The 17,666-nt window shown below is 39.8% G+C and overlaps 1 non-coding gene across 1 annotated transcript; it reads left to right on the top strand.

Annotated features, from left to right (window-relative positions):
• The first annotated feature begins 9,749 nt into the window (after positions 1–9,749).
• On the top strand, positions 9,750–9,855 carry LOC125369067. The gene has a single exon (XR_007214560.1). It is a non-coding gene; the product is annotated as a small nucleolar RNA R71 (small nucleolar RNA).
• Positions 9,856–17,666: the final 7,811 nt, after the last annotated feature.

The raw sequence follows: 17,666 nt of genomic DNA, 5'->3' as shown, positions 1-17,666 counted from the left end.
AAAAGATCTAGCTGCTCATGTTCATAGTCAAAGCAATTAAAGAACAAAATAAGGAAAAACAAATTAAAGGTATGTACACCCTTCTCTTTCAAGCTGAATGAGAAACCCTAAATTTGCAAATTCAAAATCTCAAACCCTAGTTGCCTCTTGCATGCTCCCAAAGTTTCTCTTGATCTTCAATTCGATGTTGGAATAAGTGGAATCCCCCCTTCAATTGATGAAAATTGATCTCTCCAGGTCTACAATTGAGGTATAGGAAATATTTGATTAAGTGTGTGTCTTGGAATTGAGTCCAAAAATCGTCCTCTTCAATTAGAATTCAAAATCGCCTATATAGTTGATTCAGCATGGCCGGAGTCTAGGGGATGCTGAATCTGTGGAGTCTGTTGTGCTGAGCCACCACAGGCCGTGCCCAAGGCAGTGCTGATCCACCACAGGCCGTGCTGGAGGCCGTGGTGGCTACGGAAGGCGTGCTGAAATGGCACAATTGGGGATAGCCTCTTGATAATTCAGCACGGCCGGAGTCCAGGCCGTGCTCAACCCTCGGGGTGCTTGTTCTCGCCCAATTTGATGGATTTTGCTCCGTAATCACACGTATTTCCCTCGATTCGATGGTGTCCTTCGAAATGACTCGAAGCGAAAGGGAAACAAAAGACAGTGATTCTAGCATAAAACAGGATAATCATGCATAAAAATGTGAACAATCGGGCATGAAAACATGTGTAGTATGATGCTTATCAAATTACCCCATGCTTAAACTTTTGCTTGTCCTCAAGCAATTTACAACTCACTCCTCAAAAGATATCAAATAACTCAATCAATCGCATTGCGGAGGTTAGCTCAAAATAAATTTCAAAACTCCGTAATGATTTTTCCCAAAATCCCCAAATCACTAAATCCTTAAGAGAAAGAGCAAATTTAATAAAGTTGCTAAAGTTAAAATGATAAACCATCTAAATTAAGAAATTGAGAATCATGCCTCACAAGATATCACTCAAAACACACAAGTGTATATAGGTGAAAGAAGATCGCCAAGCTCTCAACGCAAAAATACAGAAAAAGTGCTTACCAAAGGCTTGCTTATGGATTCAATCTCCACTACTACGAAATAATCAATAATCATGATCAAATGGTCTTGAGCCAGGTTGTAATGGGGTTAAGGTAAGGTACGTATAAATATGGAAAGTAGGCTACAAGTTGCTGGAAGTTAAGCAAGTAATGTAAGAAAGTAATGAAGGATCAAGTGCTGTACCAAAATGAACACTAAGTTGCTTTAAAAATAAGATGATGCTCGAAATGAACTAAATTAATACTTTCTACTTTTTTTTTTGTTTGTTTGTTTGTTTTTTTTTTTTAATATATAAATATATATACTATGTATATATATTACAACAGCTTATGTAGGAGTTGTTGGTTATTGACACATACAATAATTGAAGGAAGCATCTATGAAAAATCTAGCAACTTAGTGAAATATATGAATGCAGATTGATCCAAAGTAAAATGCAGCATAACTTATATAATTTCCAGCAACAATGGTAGAAAGAATGGTCAAATGAATAAAAGTGATAAGATGAGTTTCACTGTTATTATTGTCATGAAAGGAATGGCTAAGGCTCAAAATTGGTTCACTAAGGGAAAAATAGGGTTAGGCTTTTTGGCCAAATTGTGTAAATCCTAAGTGCCCAAATCATCTCACGATTATTGATAATTCATGTAATTTCAACAGATATCGTAAAGCAAGTTCTAGAAATAGAGATTCTGTAAAATGCTCACTAATGAAGGAAAAGGGAGCATAATAGTGATGCACCAATTGGCTCAAAATCTCACCATTTGAGTGATTTAAAATTGCATGAATTCTCAACCCAAAGTTTAAATAGTCAATCACAATAATAAGCAGCAATATTAACAGTGTTCTATATCTACGATAAAGTAATATGGAAGAATTAAGGAAAAATACCAGTTTTACTTGGCTGGATTATAGTTGAGAGATTTATTCATTGCCTTCTTCCGAACAAGGTTCGATAAAATCTATAAGGGAATCCATTCAAAGGAGAAAAAAGTCATCAACTACTTAATTAAAACAAAACTCAAGATAGGCACAACATCGGTAGGTCCCTACCCCACATTTTAGTATAACACTGTCCACAGTGTTAGAGAGATTTAGACTGAGGAAGCATATGATTCACACATTATGGTTATGGAAGATCATGCATTTTTTTTTTTTTTTAATTAAAAAGGCATAGTGTTCTACTTAACATAAACAAACAAGTGCAAGGAAATAACATAAAAGTAAACAAGCTACAAGCAAGAAAGTAAAAGGAGATAACAAATTGAAAGAAAAAAATAAAAAAAATAAAATAAAATAAAGAAAAAGGATGGAGGAAAATATCACAAATTTTTTTCTTTCCGGCTAGGAGTTCGACAGTGTATCCTCACCGGTTGGATCTGGAAGTTAAAGGTGGAAATTTCACGAGGAGGTTGCGGTGGTGGATCGTGGTCTGTGAAGCATATCGCCAAATCGAACTCCATATCATCAATGAGCCATTGATTTTGTGCTCCGACCTCTTGCATCTTTTGAATCGCACTACTATGAAGTCCGGTTCGGGTGGCCTGTCTTTCTAAACCACTCAGAACTGTTGAAGTGTACTGTTCAAACCGCCTAACTGTGCCTTCGCTTTCTTCTTGAAACCACACAAACTCGCATCACTGCGTCAGAATCGCAGACTGATCTAGACAGTCGGCCAAAGACCGATCCGACGCTCGATGGCTCTACCGTATGAGAGGATGAGGCTCCGGATGAAGGCATAAACACTCTAGCTGGGTTAGGAATCCTAACATCCGGAATCCCAGCCGACGGATGTTGGGCTCCTCTAGCCGCTGCCTCTCTAGCTTCCCCCGACTATTGTGCTCACGAGCCTATATTCAATACCATGTGGATGTCCAAGTGGCCGTGATCATCCGCATGTTGATCATTTGTCCGATCCCTAGTGGTGTCATGTCATCAATATTTGAAAGCTCCGATGAGCGGTCGTCCAATACATCTAGTCTCTTAGCTAACCTAGTCACATACGGACCGAAACAACAATGCATCTTCTTCTTAGCGTCTACTATAAATGAACGGACTTGGCGAGCCAATAAATATCCCAAGTCTAGCTTCTTCCGATGTTGCATAGCCCAGAGAATAAAGACATCAGTCTGTGTGACTGCCCTAAAACTGTCCCCTTGGCCTGTAATGGTGTAAGCTAGTAGGGTATGAATGTAGCGGAGATGGTCCGGTAGGCTAGATGCCTTAGACTTGCTTGGGTAGTATGTTTCCGGCCTCATTACTAATGAATCCCACATGGCGTCATATGAAATTGGGTGGATGTAGAGACAACCCTGATACTCCTCCCCCGAGATTTCTTGTTCAGTCCATAATCCCAAATGCATTCCAAATTGTGGGACCGACATCGAGAACTCCCTTCCCCCAAGCCTAAAATAAATTGCATCAGGCTGATGCCAGTTTGTGATCTGTTGCTGCAGGAAGAAGGTGCTGAGGAACTCGATCGTAAGCTCACGGTAGGTTGGCTCAATGATGTCAAAGAATCTCGCATATGGCGAGTCTCGATCGTTGTGTGCACATCTTGAGCCAATCCCACTCTCTCTAGGGGATGTGAAGTCTATGCAACGGCCCGCCATCACTTGCTTCCATCTCATGACTTGGAATCTACTTTCATTGTCCGCATTAGGGAATGTCCACAATGGATGACGGTGTGGATGGATTCACAGCAGTGCTCTCCGAGGTTGGACTATTTCTTTGTGGTGGTGGAGGTTGAAGTCAGTCGGTTCCGGTGCCGTGGAGGAAGACGTTCCTTCACCACGCGATCGCTTCGGTAGCGACGCCAGTTTGCTTTCACGAGATTTATCGCGTCCGTCATATCACCTAATGCAACGAATTATTAGTTTTTTGTAAAAATTCAAGTTAATGAAAGAAATAATCTACCGAATCAACAACATAATGATTATACTTCGACTAACCAAAACTTGTATAAACTAATAAACCGATATATATCAATCCAATTTATCATGAACCAGCAATTGCAATTTAAATCTAAACATTATTCATTCTTTGCATGCTGTAGGCACATTTTATTTCCACCAAAACCCCACACTTATCAATTTCATAACCAACTACACCACAAACACAACAAGTAATGTAGATTAACCTAACCAAGGTCATATAGTTACAATATAGAGCCACCAAAATATCCTAGCATGTCCTAACAAAAGTATATGTCTAAAATAGAAGTGAAATCATAATAATAAAAAAAATATAATGCAATAAATGAAGGGACTTACCTGAGTTCCCTTAGGAAAGTGAGAAGGGTGAGATAGGGGTATAAGAACAACACCTTTGAGCTAAGAAAAACAAAAGGGAAGCAAAATTTTCGGAGGCCTCCACTTCTTATAGGCACTACGGGTGAGGTGGGCCGTCTTGATCAAGACGGCTAGGACTCGGCCGATCTTTTAGCCTTCTTTGGATGCTCCTTGGCACGGGCATTGGCACGGCCGTGCTTCCCAGCACGGCTAGGGGTTGTGTCCCATGCTGCCTTCGGAAGCCGTGACAATTACTCTTTATCCTTCAACACGGTCTTGACTCGGCCAGAGCTCATCAAAGACACCGGTGATGCCCGTGATGGCCACGGAAACCGTGGTGAAACGGAGTTTTTCTAGGCTTGCCTTTTTCCGACTCGAGTCGCCTTGCCCCCATACCTATAATTAACACATATGCATGTAATTAGATCATTAAACAAGTAGATATGGTCAAACGGAAGAGTTTCTCCTCTTCGATTCTATAAGTCCGAAAAATTAAAATTAACCTAATTATTTTTAAGCAACTATAATAAAGTCAAATGAAAATAATGAAACAATCACAACTAATTAAAAACATGAAAGTATAATCCAAGTCGAATGTACAAAAGTGCTTAGTTGCAGAGTCTTAAGCGTGACTCATTCGGATCACCCTTTCTATGCATACAAAGCTAGGTCAACTCGTTGCTCACTATCCAACGAGTTACAATGATATCGCTTTAGCCGATGGCCGTTCACTTTGAAGTTCCCCTTCTCTGGATGATGCAACTCTACCACTCCATATGGAAAGACTTTTCCGATCTGAAATGGTCCAGACCGACGAGTCTGTAGCTTTCTGGGAAACAGACGAAGGCGAGAGTTGTAAAGCAACACTCGATCCCCAACCTGGAATTCCTTAGGCTCACGAATCCTTTGATCATGCCATTTCTTAGTCCTTGCTTTGTAAGTTGAGGAGTTTTTGTATGCCTGCTGGCGCCACTCATCTAGCTCACTCAGCTGCCATTGTCGCTCCTTACCTGCATAATCAATATCAAAGTTACAAGTTCTAAGGGCCCAAAGTGCCCTATGCTCTAACTCAACAGGCAAATGACATGACTTTCCATAAACAAGGCGATAGGGCATAAAACCTATAGATGTCCTAAAAGCAGTCCTAAACGCCCATAATGCATCATCTAACTTAAGAGTCCAGTCCTTCCTACCGGTACTAACGGTTCTCTCTAAAATACGTTTAATACCCCTATTAGTTACCTCAACCGCCCCACTAGTCCTGGGGGTGATAGGGAGTAGAGAACCGATGAGTAACTCCGTACCGCTTAAGTAATTTCTCTAATTGGGTGTTGCAGAAATGTGTTCCTCTATCACTAATAAGCGCCCTAGGTATGCCAAACCTAGCAAACAATCGCTTAAGGAACCTGCAGACAACCCTAGCATCATCAGTGGCTACAGCCTGAGCTTCAGGCCACTTAGAGAAATATTCAACAGCAACCAGAATATACTTATTACCATACGAAGAGGGAAAGGGTCCCATGAAGTCGATGCCCCAGACATCAAAAATCTCAACGACTTGCACACTGGTTTGGGGCATCTCATCACGAGAAGAGATATTACCTGCGCGCTGGCAAGGGTCACAAACCTTAACAAATTTCCGTGCATCTTGGAAGAGCGTAGGCCAATAGAATCCTACCTCTAGCACCTTCCTCGCAATATGGTTTGCTGCTTGATGACCTCCAGTGGGTCCCTTATGGCATTGCTTCAATATTTGGAGAGTCTCCTTGCCATATACACAACGGCGAATCACCTGATCTGCACATACTTTAAACAAAAAGGGATCTTCCCAAATATAGTATTTCAAATCAGCGAAGAATTTCTTCTTTCGTCGTCATACCCTTTGGTAGAACCCTAGCAACCAAATAGTTAGCATAATCAGAAAACCAGGGAGTATCAGTGTATACCTGAGTGACATACAAATGTTCTTCTGGAAATCGACCATCTATGGTCGTCTCATCAAGTGCATCTAAGTGTGGATTTTCCAATCTCGATAAATGGTCCACGCCGGATTCTCCGCGCCTTCTTATCCTTGATCTCGACGTCAAATTCCCTGTAATAAAAGAATCCACCGAATCAATCTCGGTTTCGCATCATTTTCAGAATAAGTACCTCAATGCCGAGTGGTCCGTGAAGACAATGGTTTTGGAGAGAACAAGGTATGATCTAAACTTGTCAAGGCGTAAACAACCGTCAATAACTCCTTCTCTGTGGTGGTGTAGTGTTCTTGGGCTCCTGTCAAGGTCTTGCTAGCGTAGTAAATGGATTGAAACTTCTTTCAATCCTCCGCCACGGCTCAACTACATAATCACTAGCATCGCACATCGTTCAAAAGCGGCCCAATCGGAGAAACCATGATTGGGGCTCGTAGTTAGAAGTTTCTTCAAGAGTAACTCAAAAGTCGCCACGCATGCATCATCAAAAATAAAAGGTACATCCTTAACTAACAATTGAGTGAGGGCCTAGCAATCTTAGAAAAATCTCTAATAAATCTCCTATAAAACCCTCGCATGGCCCGAAAACTCCTAACGGCCTTAATGTGAACTAGGAGGAGGTAGCTTAGATATTACTTCTACCTTAGCTCTATCCACCTCCATCCCAGCCTGAGAGATCTTATGCCCTAAAACAATCCCCTTTCTCACCATGAAATGACATTTTTCCCAGTTTAGTACCAAGTTAGCCTCAATACATCTAGCTAACATGCGCTCAAGGTTTGCCAAACAAAGAGAGAAAGAATTACCAAAAATAGAGAAGTCATCCATAAATACCTCCATAGACTCCTCAATCATGTCCTCAAAAATAGCCATCATGCACCGCTGAAATGTAGCTGGTGAATTACACAGTCCGAATGGCATCCGTCTATAAGCAAACGTCCCATAAGGGCATGTGAAGGTAGTCTTCTCTTGGTCCTCAGGTGCAATAGGAATCCGAAAGTAACTCGAAAAGCCATCAAGAAAACAATAAAACATGTGACTGCTAAACGTTCAATCATCCCGATCAATGAAAGGAAGAGGAAAGTGGTCCTTCCGAGTTGCATCATTAAGCCTACGAGTAATCAATGCAAACTCGGGAAGATCATACCGTCCGAGTCGGGATCAGCTCATCCTTCTCATTCCTTACCACTGTGATGCCTCCTTTCTTGGGTACAACTCGCAGGACTAACCCACGAATCGCCGGAAATGGGATATATCAAACCCTGCATCAAGAAGTTTAATTACCTCCTTCTTTACCACTTCTTTCATGTTCGGATTGAGTCGTCTTTGAGGTCAACGACCGCCCAAACTGGCCCCCAATGAAATCTTATGAGAGCGAAACTTGGATTTATGCCCGGGATATCGACTATATTGAAAGCAAAGGCCTTCTTGTACTTCCTTAGAACTTCCAACAGCATGGCTTGTTCTTCAGGAGTTAGATCGGCTGCTATGATTACTGGTAAGCACTTCTCTTCATCCAAGAAGGCATAAACCAAGTGGCTCGGTAACTCCTTCAGTTCTAAAACCGGTGGGTCCTCGAATGAAGTCTTTACTTTCCGCACCCCGGACTGTCAAGAAAAGATAGGGATCAATTGACAAGCTCGGCTCGGGAAGCCAATAAAACAATGAGTTGCTCCAACACTTGCTCGTTGGACAACTCCTCCTCATCCCTCGGCCTAATGCTACTTGCAAAGGGTCAGAACATAAAATTTCTTGTAAATGGGACTCAACCACATCATCAATCACATCAATAGAATATACGATTATCATAGTCCGACTGTCTCATGGAAGTGGCCAGTCAAAGGTAATGGTCTCATCATTAACTCTAAGCTTAAGCTTTCCATCGCTTACATCGATAACGACCCTCGATGTAGCTAGGAAAGGCCTACCTAGGATAAGAGGCAGTGCTATCACCCTCCATATCCATTACCACAAAATCTACAGGAAAGATAAATTTATCTACCTTTACAAGTACATCTTCAACAATACCTCTAGGAATTTTAGCGATCCTATCCGCTAATTGAACACTCATCCTAGTAGGCTTTGGCTCATGCAACCCTAATTTGGCAAATAAACTAGTGGGCATTAAGTTAATACTGGCTCCTAAATCAGCCCAATGCACCACTAATTGATAAATCACCAATCATACAAGGGATAGTAAAACTCCCTGGATCTCGCTTGAGTGGCAGTTTGTTCTAGAGAATAGCCGAACACTCCTCATTAAGCACCACCCCGACCAAGATCCTCCAACTTCCTCTTGTTGCTCAAAATCTCCTTTAAGAACTTGGCGTGATTTCGGCATCCTGAAATTGCCTCAACAAAAGGTAAGTTAATTTTCACCGCTTAAATAAGTCAAGAAACTTACTGTATTGCTTGTCCACCATATCTGCCTCAACCTTGCGGGATATGGTACCGGCCGATGCTCTGCAGGCTCTTTTGCTGCCTTCTTTCTTTCTCTCATTCTCTACCATCTCAAGGTCCGGTCCTTCCTTAGGCCGGCTCGACCGCACGATTGTATTATCCTTATCGGCCTAAAGGCGAAGAACCAGTCAAATTCTTACACCGAACGCAAGGTGATAGCTTTGCAATGCTCCCTCGGGTTTGACTCTGTAGTGCTAGGGAGCGATCCTAAAGGTCTCTCCGAAAGCATCTTAGAAATTTGGCCAATTTGAGTCTCCAAGTTCGAATCGAGGCCTGCTGATTCCTAAGTGCACTATCGGTCTACTGGAATCTTGTTTGTAGATGTCACAAACTTCATCATGAGCTCCTCTAAATTTGACTTCTTTTCTTGGGAGGAGGAGCTTGTGCGAGCCCGGTGGTTGTTCTTTGTGGTACGTTGATGAAGTCTTTGGAAACTGGCGGACCACGGGCATTATTGTTCCTCCAACCGAAATTGGGGTGATTGCGCCATCCAGGGTTGTATGTATTCTTTGTAGGGGTTATTCTACTGTCTTGGGGCATTCCCATATAATCAACCCTGTTCAACATCGGAAGATATAGTAGAATTAGATGGAAAACTAATAGAAGATGAAGCAAACATACCTCCCGCAGACAGTCAGACCGTAATGCGGGCCACCATAAAACTTCGCGACCAACGTTCATTGCGTGAACCCAAGATCTGAGTTGGTCGATCTTCTTGGCTAGAAGCTCCACTTGCCAAGGCTGCTGTAGAGTCCACTTGGTTGACCACTCCTTGTCTTCCTGGTCGGCTCCTAGAGGATTGCCATTGATAGTTGTTCATGGCCATTTCCTCTATCAAGTTCTGAGCTTGCTCGGGGCGTCTTCCCTGTTTAGCGCCCCACTGCTGCAGCATCCACCATCTCCGCCTCGTTGCGAGGTTCAACCCATTGTAGAAGGTCGAACCGCATCCACTGCGGCAATCCGTGATGTGGGCGGCATCTCAAAAGATCTTTAAATCTCTCCCATGCATCGACATGCTTTCATCATCAAACTGCACAAAAGAAGATATGTCATTTCTAAGTTTAGCGGTTTTAGCGGGAGGAAAATACTTATATAAAATTTTTCTACCAACGCCTTCCGGTAGTGATCGTCTGCATTGTGGAAGAGATTGCAACCATCTCTTTGCTCTGTCCCTCAAGGAAAATGGAAACAATCTCAGCCGAATGGCATCATCGGTTGTTCCATTTATTTTGAATGTGTCACAAATCTCTAAAAAGTTGGAGATATGTGCATTGGGATCCTCACCGGGCAATCCTCCAAACCGCACGCTTTGTTGGATCATCCGGATAACATTGGCCTTTATCTCAAAATTGTTGGCCTTCTGACAGTCCGACTATACTAGTTTTCGTCCCATCCAAAGATGGTCGAGCAAACTCGTACATCGTCCTCTGATCCTCATCGGCGTGGGGGTCATGGTTTTCCATCGTGTCTAGTCTATCCACAGGTATCTCAACCTCAATCTCCTCCTCTTCTAATTGCAACCTCTTCCTTAAGAGTCTGAAGGATCGTTCTGGATCAGATAGAGGCTCTATAAGATTCGATTTTGAGCTCCTGGTCATAAACTACCTGAAACCGAAAGTCCACACAACCACCGATCAACAAAAATAATATAATAATAAATAATAATAAAATTAAAGAATAAATGAATAAAACAAATAATGACTAAATTAACACAAAAACAATTCACTCTAGTTCACCGTTACAGTTCCCCGGCAACGGCGCCAAAAACTTGATGGGTTCTTTATGCAACCTACACCTAAGGCAGTGAACCTACCGATGCAGCCTAGCACTAGTGAGTATCAAGGTCGTATCCCTGGAGATCGGGTGAACCTAGAGTTACTACTGCTTGCTATGTTATCTAGTCTGAAATAGGGTGTGAAAGTTCTAACATACCAGCTAATGGTTATGAGTGCAATTAAGTAAATGAAGGACAACAATGGACAATTAAAAGACAATTGTAAAGAGAGAAATAAATCCAAAAGGGAGCCTAAGTGATGGAATTCTAAAGATGAATTTTATGGATTGCCGATCTTGCTTACCCGTGCCTAAATCCTGAATTGAATCCCGGTTCCTCTCTCGAGCTTATCGGATTCCTAAACCTGTACTAACCTAATGGAATCTCTTCCTATCAGATTACTACAAATTAGCATTAAGTATGATTTAAGACTATTAAGAGTTGTTAGTTCTTAATCCGGCGAGTAAATCAACCTCATCTCTAAGTGTTAACTACCAGTCCTTACTATTCAAAATCCAGTTGTAACAAGCATTTCTCAATGTCAATAAACAACCTAATAAACAATTAATCCAACGTCTCAACTTAACTGCATCAAACTTTTATTACTGAATAGCAAGAAGATTGCAAGAATGACAATTATAAAAAACTAACAATTAAGCATAATCCATCAACAAAGGTGAACCCTAATGGATTCAAAAGATCTAGCTGCTCATGTTCATAGTCAAAGCAATTAGAGAACAAAATAAGGAAAAACAAATTAAAGGTATTTACACCCTTCTCTTTCAAGCTGAATGAGAAACCCCAAATTTGCAAATTAAAAATCTCAAACCCTAGTTGCCTCTTGAATGCTCCCAAAGTTTGTCTTGATCTTCAATTCGATGTTGGAATAAGTGGAATCCCCCCTTCAATTGATGAAAATTGATCTCTCCAGGTCTACAATTGAGGTATAGGAAATATTTGATTAAGTGTGTGTCTTGGAATTGAGTCAAAAAATCGTCCTCTTCAATTAGAATTCAAAATCGCCTATATAGTTGATTCAGTAGACCACGAGTCCAGTGTCTTGATTCAAAGACGGCCGAGTCCAAAGGTCTGAATCTGTGGAGTCTCACAGGCCGAGCCACCACAGGCCGTGCCCAAGGCGGTCTGATCCACCACGAGGCCGAGGCCGTGGTGGCTAGCGTACGAAATGGCACAATTGGGGATAGCCTCTTGATAATTCAGCACGGCCGAGTCCAGGCCGTGCTCAACCCTCAGGGTGCTTGTTCTCGCCCAATTTGATGGATTTTGCTCCGTAATCACACGTGATTTCCCTCGATTCGATGGTGTCCTTCGAAATGACACGAAGCGAAAAGGGAAACAAAAGACAGGTGATTCTAGCATAAAACGGGATAATCATGCATAAAAATGTGAACAATCGGGCATGAAAACATATGTAGTATGATGCTTATCAGTTGTACCTTCAATACTAACAAGCTTATTAAGAGGTAAAGGACTCAAATCAAGAGGAGTCAGTTGATTAAAACCATATACAATTTCAAAGGTGAAGTCTGTGTAGTGCTATGAACAATCCTATTATATGCAAACTCAACAAATGGTAATAAATCCTCTCATAATTTCAAATTCCTAGAAATTAAAAGCACGAAGTAGTTGAATAAAAAGTCTTATTAATAACCGCAATCTGACCATTGGTCTGTGGATGATAAGTAGAAGAAAACAACAATTTAGTCCATAATTTAGCTCATAACAAACGACAAAAATGACTTAGAAACCTCACATCCCTATCACTAACTGTAGTCTTGGGTAATCCATGCAATTGCACAACTTCCCTAAGGAACTAGTCTACAATATGTGTAGCATTATCAGTCTTATGACATGGTATAAAATATGCCATCTTACTAAATTTATCCACCACAACAAAAATACTATCCCTACCTTTCCTAGTTCTAGGCAATACAAGAATAAAATCCATAGAAATATTTACCCAAGGCATACTAGGAACAAGTAAAGGTGTATACAATCCATGTGGTTGCAATTTAGACTTTGCCTTTAAACATGCAAGGTATTTCTCACATACTTTGCTCACATCATGCTTCATACATGGCCACACAAAATTTCATAGGTCTTATTCACACCAAAATGCCCCATCAAACCGCCCACATGTGCCTCTCTCACTAATATCATGCATAAAGAACAACTAGGAACACATAAGCGGTTTTTTTTAAAAAGAAATCCCTCATAGAAATAAAAATCTTCATAGGCAGCTCCTTTAGCACAAGAAGTAAATATATCACCAAAATCATTATCTTGATCATATAACTCCTTAACAAACTTAAAACCAACAAAGTAGAATTAAGATTACTAAGTAAAGTGTACCTTCGTGATAGTGCATCCGGTACCACATTTTCTTTACCCTTCTTGTACTTAACCACGTATGGAAAAGTTCCTATGAACTTCACCCATTTAGCATGCCTATGGTTCAACTTATCTTGCCTCTTGAGATACCTCAAACTCCCATGGTCTATATGGATGAAAAACTCCTTCGACCAAAGGTAGTGTTGCCATGTTTGAAGTGCTCGAACTAAAGAGTAAAGCTCCTTATCATATGTTAGGTAATTTGAGGCTGCTCCATTTAGTTTTTCACTAAACTAACAAATTGGCCTTTGCTCTTGCATCCAAACAGCCCCAATTCCTACTCCGCTAGTATCACATTCAATCTCAAGAGTTTTATCAAAATCGGGTAAAGATAACAAAGGTGCACGACACAATTTTTCCTTAAGTAATGAAAATGCATGTTCTTGTGCACCACCCTAATGAAAAGGAATATTTTTCTTAACAAGTTCATTCAGTAGTGCAGCAATGGTACTAAAATCCCGGCCAAAGGTAGCGTTGCCATGTCTGAACTACTCGAACTAAAGAATAAAGCTCCTTATCATAGGTTGGGTAATTTAAGGCTGCCCCATTTAGCTTTTCATTAAAATAACAAATTGGCCTTTGCTCTTGCATCAAAACAACCCCAATTCCTACTCTGCTAGTATCATATTCAATCTCAAGAGTTTTATCAAAATCGGGTAAAGATAACAAAGGTGAATGACATAATTTTTCCTTAAGTAATGAAAATGCATGTTCTTGTGCACCACCCTAATGAAAAGGAATATTTTTCTTAACAAGTTCATTCAGTAGTGCAGCAATGGTACTAAAATCCCTAATGAGTCTCCTATAAAAACTAGATAGACCATGAAAACTCCAAACCTGATTGATGTTGATAAGTGTCAGCCAATCCCTAATGGCTTTTACTTTCTCTTCATCAACCTCTAAACCTCTAGAACTAACAATAAATCCTAAGAAAACAATACTCTCTAGACAAAAACTACATTTAGCAAGATTAGCAAACAACTTCTCTAACCTAAGAACCTCTAAAACTCTATGCACATACACAATATGCTCATCTAATGATTTAGAATAAATCAAGATATCATTGAAATACGCAACTACAGGTTTACCAAGAAACTCACACAAGACATGGTTAATCAATCTCATAAATGTGCTAGGTGCATTTGTTAACCCAAAAGGCATGACTAACCACTCATACAACCCATGTTTAGTCTTAAATTCCGTTTTCCATTCATCACCCTCTTTCATCCTAATTTGATGGTAACCAGAACGCAAGTCAATCTTAGTAAAGAAACAAGCACCATACAACTCATCAAGCATATCATCTAACCTAGGAATAAGATGACGATACTTTACTGTTATTTTATTGATTGTACAGCAATCCACATACATTTGCCAAATTCCATCCTTCTTAGGCATAAGAATTACTAGAATCGCACATGGACTCAAACTTTCTCGCACATAACCTTTTGTCATTAACTCCTTCAGTTGCCTTTAAGCTCCTTTATCTCTTTAGGATTACTTTTATAGGTTGGTCTATTAAATATGGTAGCCTCATGAATGAAGTCAATTTGATGTTCTATTCCATGTTTTGGAGGTAATTCATTAGGCATCTCTTAGGAAAGACATCATCAAACTCCTACAAAAGATCCAAAAACTCTCTCGGCAAAGAAAGATCAAGGTTGTTAGTATTCAAATAGACATCTTTATAAGTAACAATAAAACACATCTTATTGAATACAATGCATGTTGAATATCATTATCCCTTACCAAGAAACCCTTTTCTTTTTCTTACTCTCACTTGGTCGAATACTACCCTCACTCTCAATAATGGGTGTGTGTGTTATTTTCTTTTTATTTTCAGCCTCTACTCTCTTCCTATCTAATTTACATTGATCCTCATGCACATCCTTAAGAGTAAGTGGTGTAAGAGTAATCTTTCTACCATCCTTAATCAGAGACTATCGGTTTAAAAAGCTGTCATGCATCACTTTCCTACCAAATTGCCAAGGCCTACCTAATAAGATTTGTCCGGCATGCATAGCAACTACATCATAAAGTACCTTAACTGAATATCTACCAATGCAAAATGATACTATGACTTGCTTACTAACCTTTATTTCACCATAATTATCCAACCACATAAGTTTATACAGTTTAGGATGCGGAATAATATTCAAGAATAATTTTTCAACCATTAATGTACTAGCAACATTACTACAACTACCACTATCAATAATTACATTACATACCTTGCTTTGTACTTGGCATCTCGTGTGGAAAGTATTGTCCTTTTATTGCCCTAAAGTGTTTTCTTCACTCACTTGCATATTGAGTGTGCACCTAGCAACCAAAGGGTCACCTTTTTTTGGATCTTCAATGCCATCATCACTACAATCCTCTAATGGTGGCATCTCATCTTCTTCCTCTTCTTTATTCTCAGATACTATCTCTCCATAGTCAAGAGTCACCACCGTATGCTTATTAGGACACTAGGAAGCAATGTGCCCTCACCCTTGACACTTAAAGCACTTGATGTCTCTTCTTTTCTCCTTACTAGGTTCGGTTTGGCTAAATCCTTTGTTGCCTGCCATTTGTTTATTTCTATTGACTTCCTTAGCAGCCCCTTCTTCACTCTATTTGTTATTTTTCCAAGCATTAGACTAATTAGGCCTATTACTAGGAACCCTTCTAAACTCACTCCTAACTGCACCCCTAGCTTTCAACTACTTTTCCATACTAATGGCAAGGTGAACAAGCTCCACATAATTTTGAAGCTCCACTCTATCCGCCACATCTCGATTAAGACCTCCAAGAAAATGTGCCATAGTGGACTATCTATCTTCATTCAAATCTGCTCGAGCCATCAGTAGCTCCATCTCCTTATAATAATCCTTCACATACCGAGTACCTTGCTTTAAATTTTGAAGTTTTTAATGGATCTTCCTATTGAAGTACCTAGGCAACAAACCTCCTCCTCATGATGGTTCTAAGCTCATGCCAAGTACGAATGGGCTCCTCCAAATTTCTTCTCGTACTAGTCACCGATTGATCCTACCACACCAAAGCATACTCATTAAACTGAGTAACCACCATCTTCAATTGTTTCTCCTCAGAAAAATGTAGTAATCAAAGAGAAGATCAATTCTCTTTTCCTAGTCTATATGAGCCTCTTGATCTGTCCTACCAATGAATGGAGGAATTCTAAGCTTAATGCTGCTCAGATTCCTATCTACCTGATCCTTATAGCCCCTCAATTCAATAAGTCTATTACCTCTTCCTATTCCATTGCCTCAGCTTTTCCTCTTTCCTCTACCATAGCCTTGACCAAAGCCTTCAATCTCCTCCTCATCAACGTACTCTTTCTCCTCATACTCATCCACCACACTAGCACCAAGCTGCCTATTATGTTGAGCAACTTGCAGCCTAGCTCTATTTTGCTCCATATCATGCCTTTGGTTGTCATTCATGTCCAATCTTTGCATCACCCTCTCGAAGGCTTCATTGATGTTTGCAAGTGTGTTATTAACCCTCTCATTTTACCTCATTTATACCTCTGAAATCCCATGTGCGAGTGATTTTGAGTCATCACCCATTTTTCCTTCACTTGACATATATTTTTTTTGTTTTTATTTCTGCAAAAAAAAGGTTAGTGCAAATAGAGAAATAGGGCCTCACAACACTCCCTCACGTGTTTACTCTCAAATAATGAGGTTGTTCACTCGTGTTTCCTCACAAATAATGCACACACAAGGCTGCCCTCAAACCTCTCAAGCTTGCATCTAGAGTATTCTTATGTGAATCACTTTTCACACACAAAATTTATCACTAGCTTGCAAAGAACTTAGAGCCCAAAGTTCAAAACACTTAGTTAATGCAAATAGGTAAAGAAAAAGGACAAAACAACAACTATCACATGTATGATAGAAAATTAGAACCAACAAATGATGCAAAACTTAAAAAGAGGCAAATAACATATCAAGAAACACAACTAAGATTCAATTGTATTTTATCCCCCCTAGGCCAAATACATTTCATATAGACAGCCTATTAATGATATTTTGAATCTTAATATGATAAAAAAATAGTTACGGCAAAGATGAAGTAAGAATCAAAGCACGAAGATAGAATTTGAACGAGAATAATTTTTGCAATCAAAAGAGCTAGAACGGCTCCAATGACCAGAATTTACAAAAGAATGAACTCAAATCGAATAAACAACCATAAAATCAATGGATATGATGAGAAACTGAAGGCTCTATGCATTTTTAATGAGATCAATCAAGTTCTTATGCAAATAGCCTATAAAAATTACTTTTTTTTTGCACAAACTAGCAATCACAAGACAAATGATCAACTAATTTTCAGGTTGTTATTTCTTTCTCTTTTAACTTTTGACTTTTTTATATTTTTTTTCTTTTTCTTTTCTTCTTTTTTATTTTTTTTTTTAATTTTAATACAACTCGAAGCTAAAGATGAAGATGTGCAATAAAAGAAAACTAGGCAATTCGGCTTGCAAAGGACAAGAAGATATTTAAAAAAATATATAATTTTGAATTTCAACAAGAAGAAATGAAACCAGACTTAAAAAGAAAAATACGTAACCTAATTTCAAGAGCCTTGCTCTAATACAAAATGATGAGAACCTCCAACTATAAGAACATACAAACCCTTTTTGCGTATTATGAACCCGTGTATTACTTGAGTGC

The sequence above is a fragment of the Ricinus communis genome, chromosome 1, assembly GCF_019578655.1.
Source record: "Ricinus communis isolate WT05 ecotype wild-type chromosome 1, ASM1957865v1, whole genome shotgun sequence".
Taxonomy (NCBI): domain Eukaryota; kingdom Viridiplantae; phylum Streptophyta; class Magnoliopsida; order Malpighiales; family Euphorbiaceae; genus Ricinus; species Ricinus communis.
Note: the sequence above shows the minus strand (reverse complement) of the source record. Positions and strands in the feature narration are given on the sequence as shown.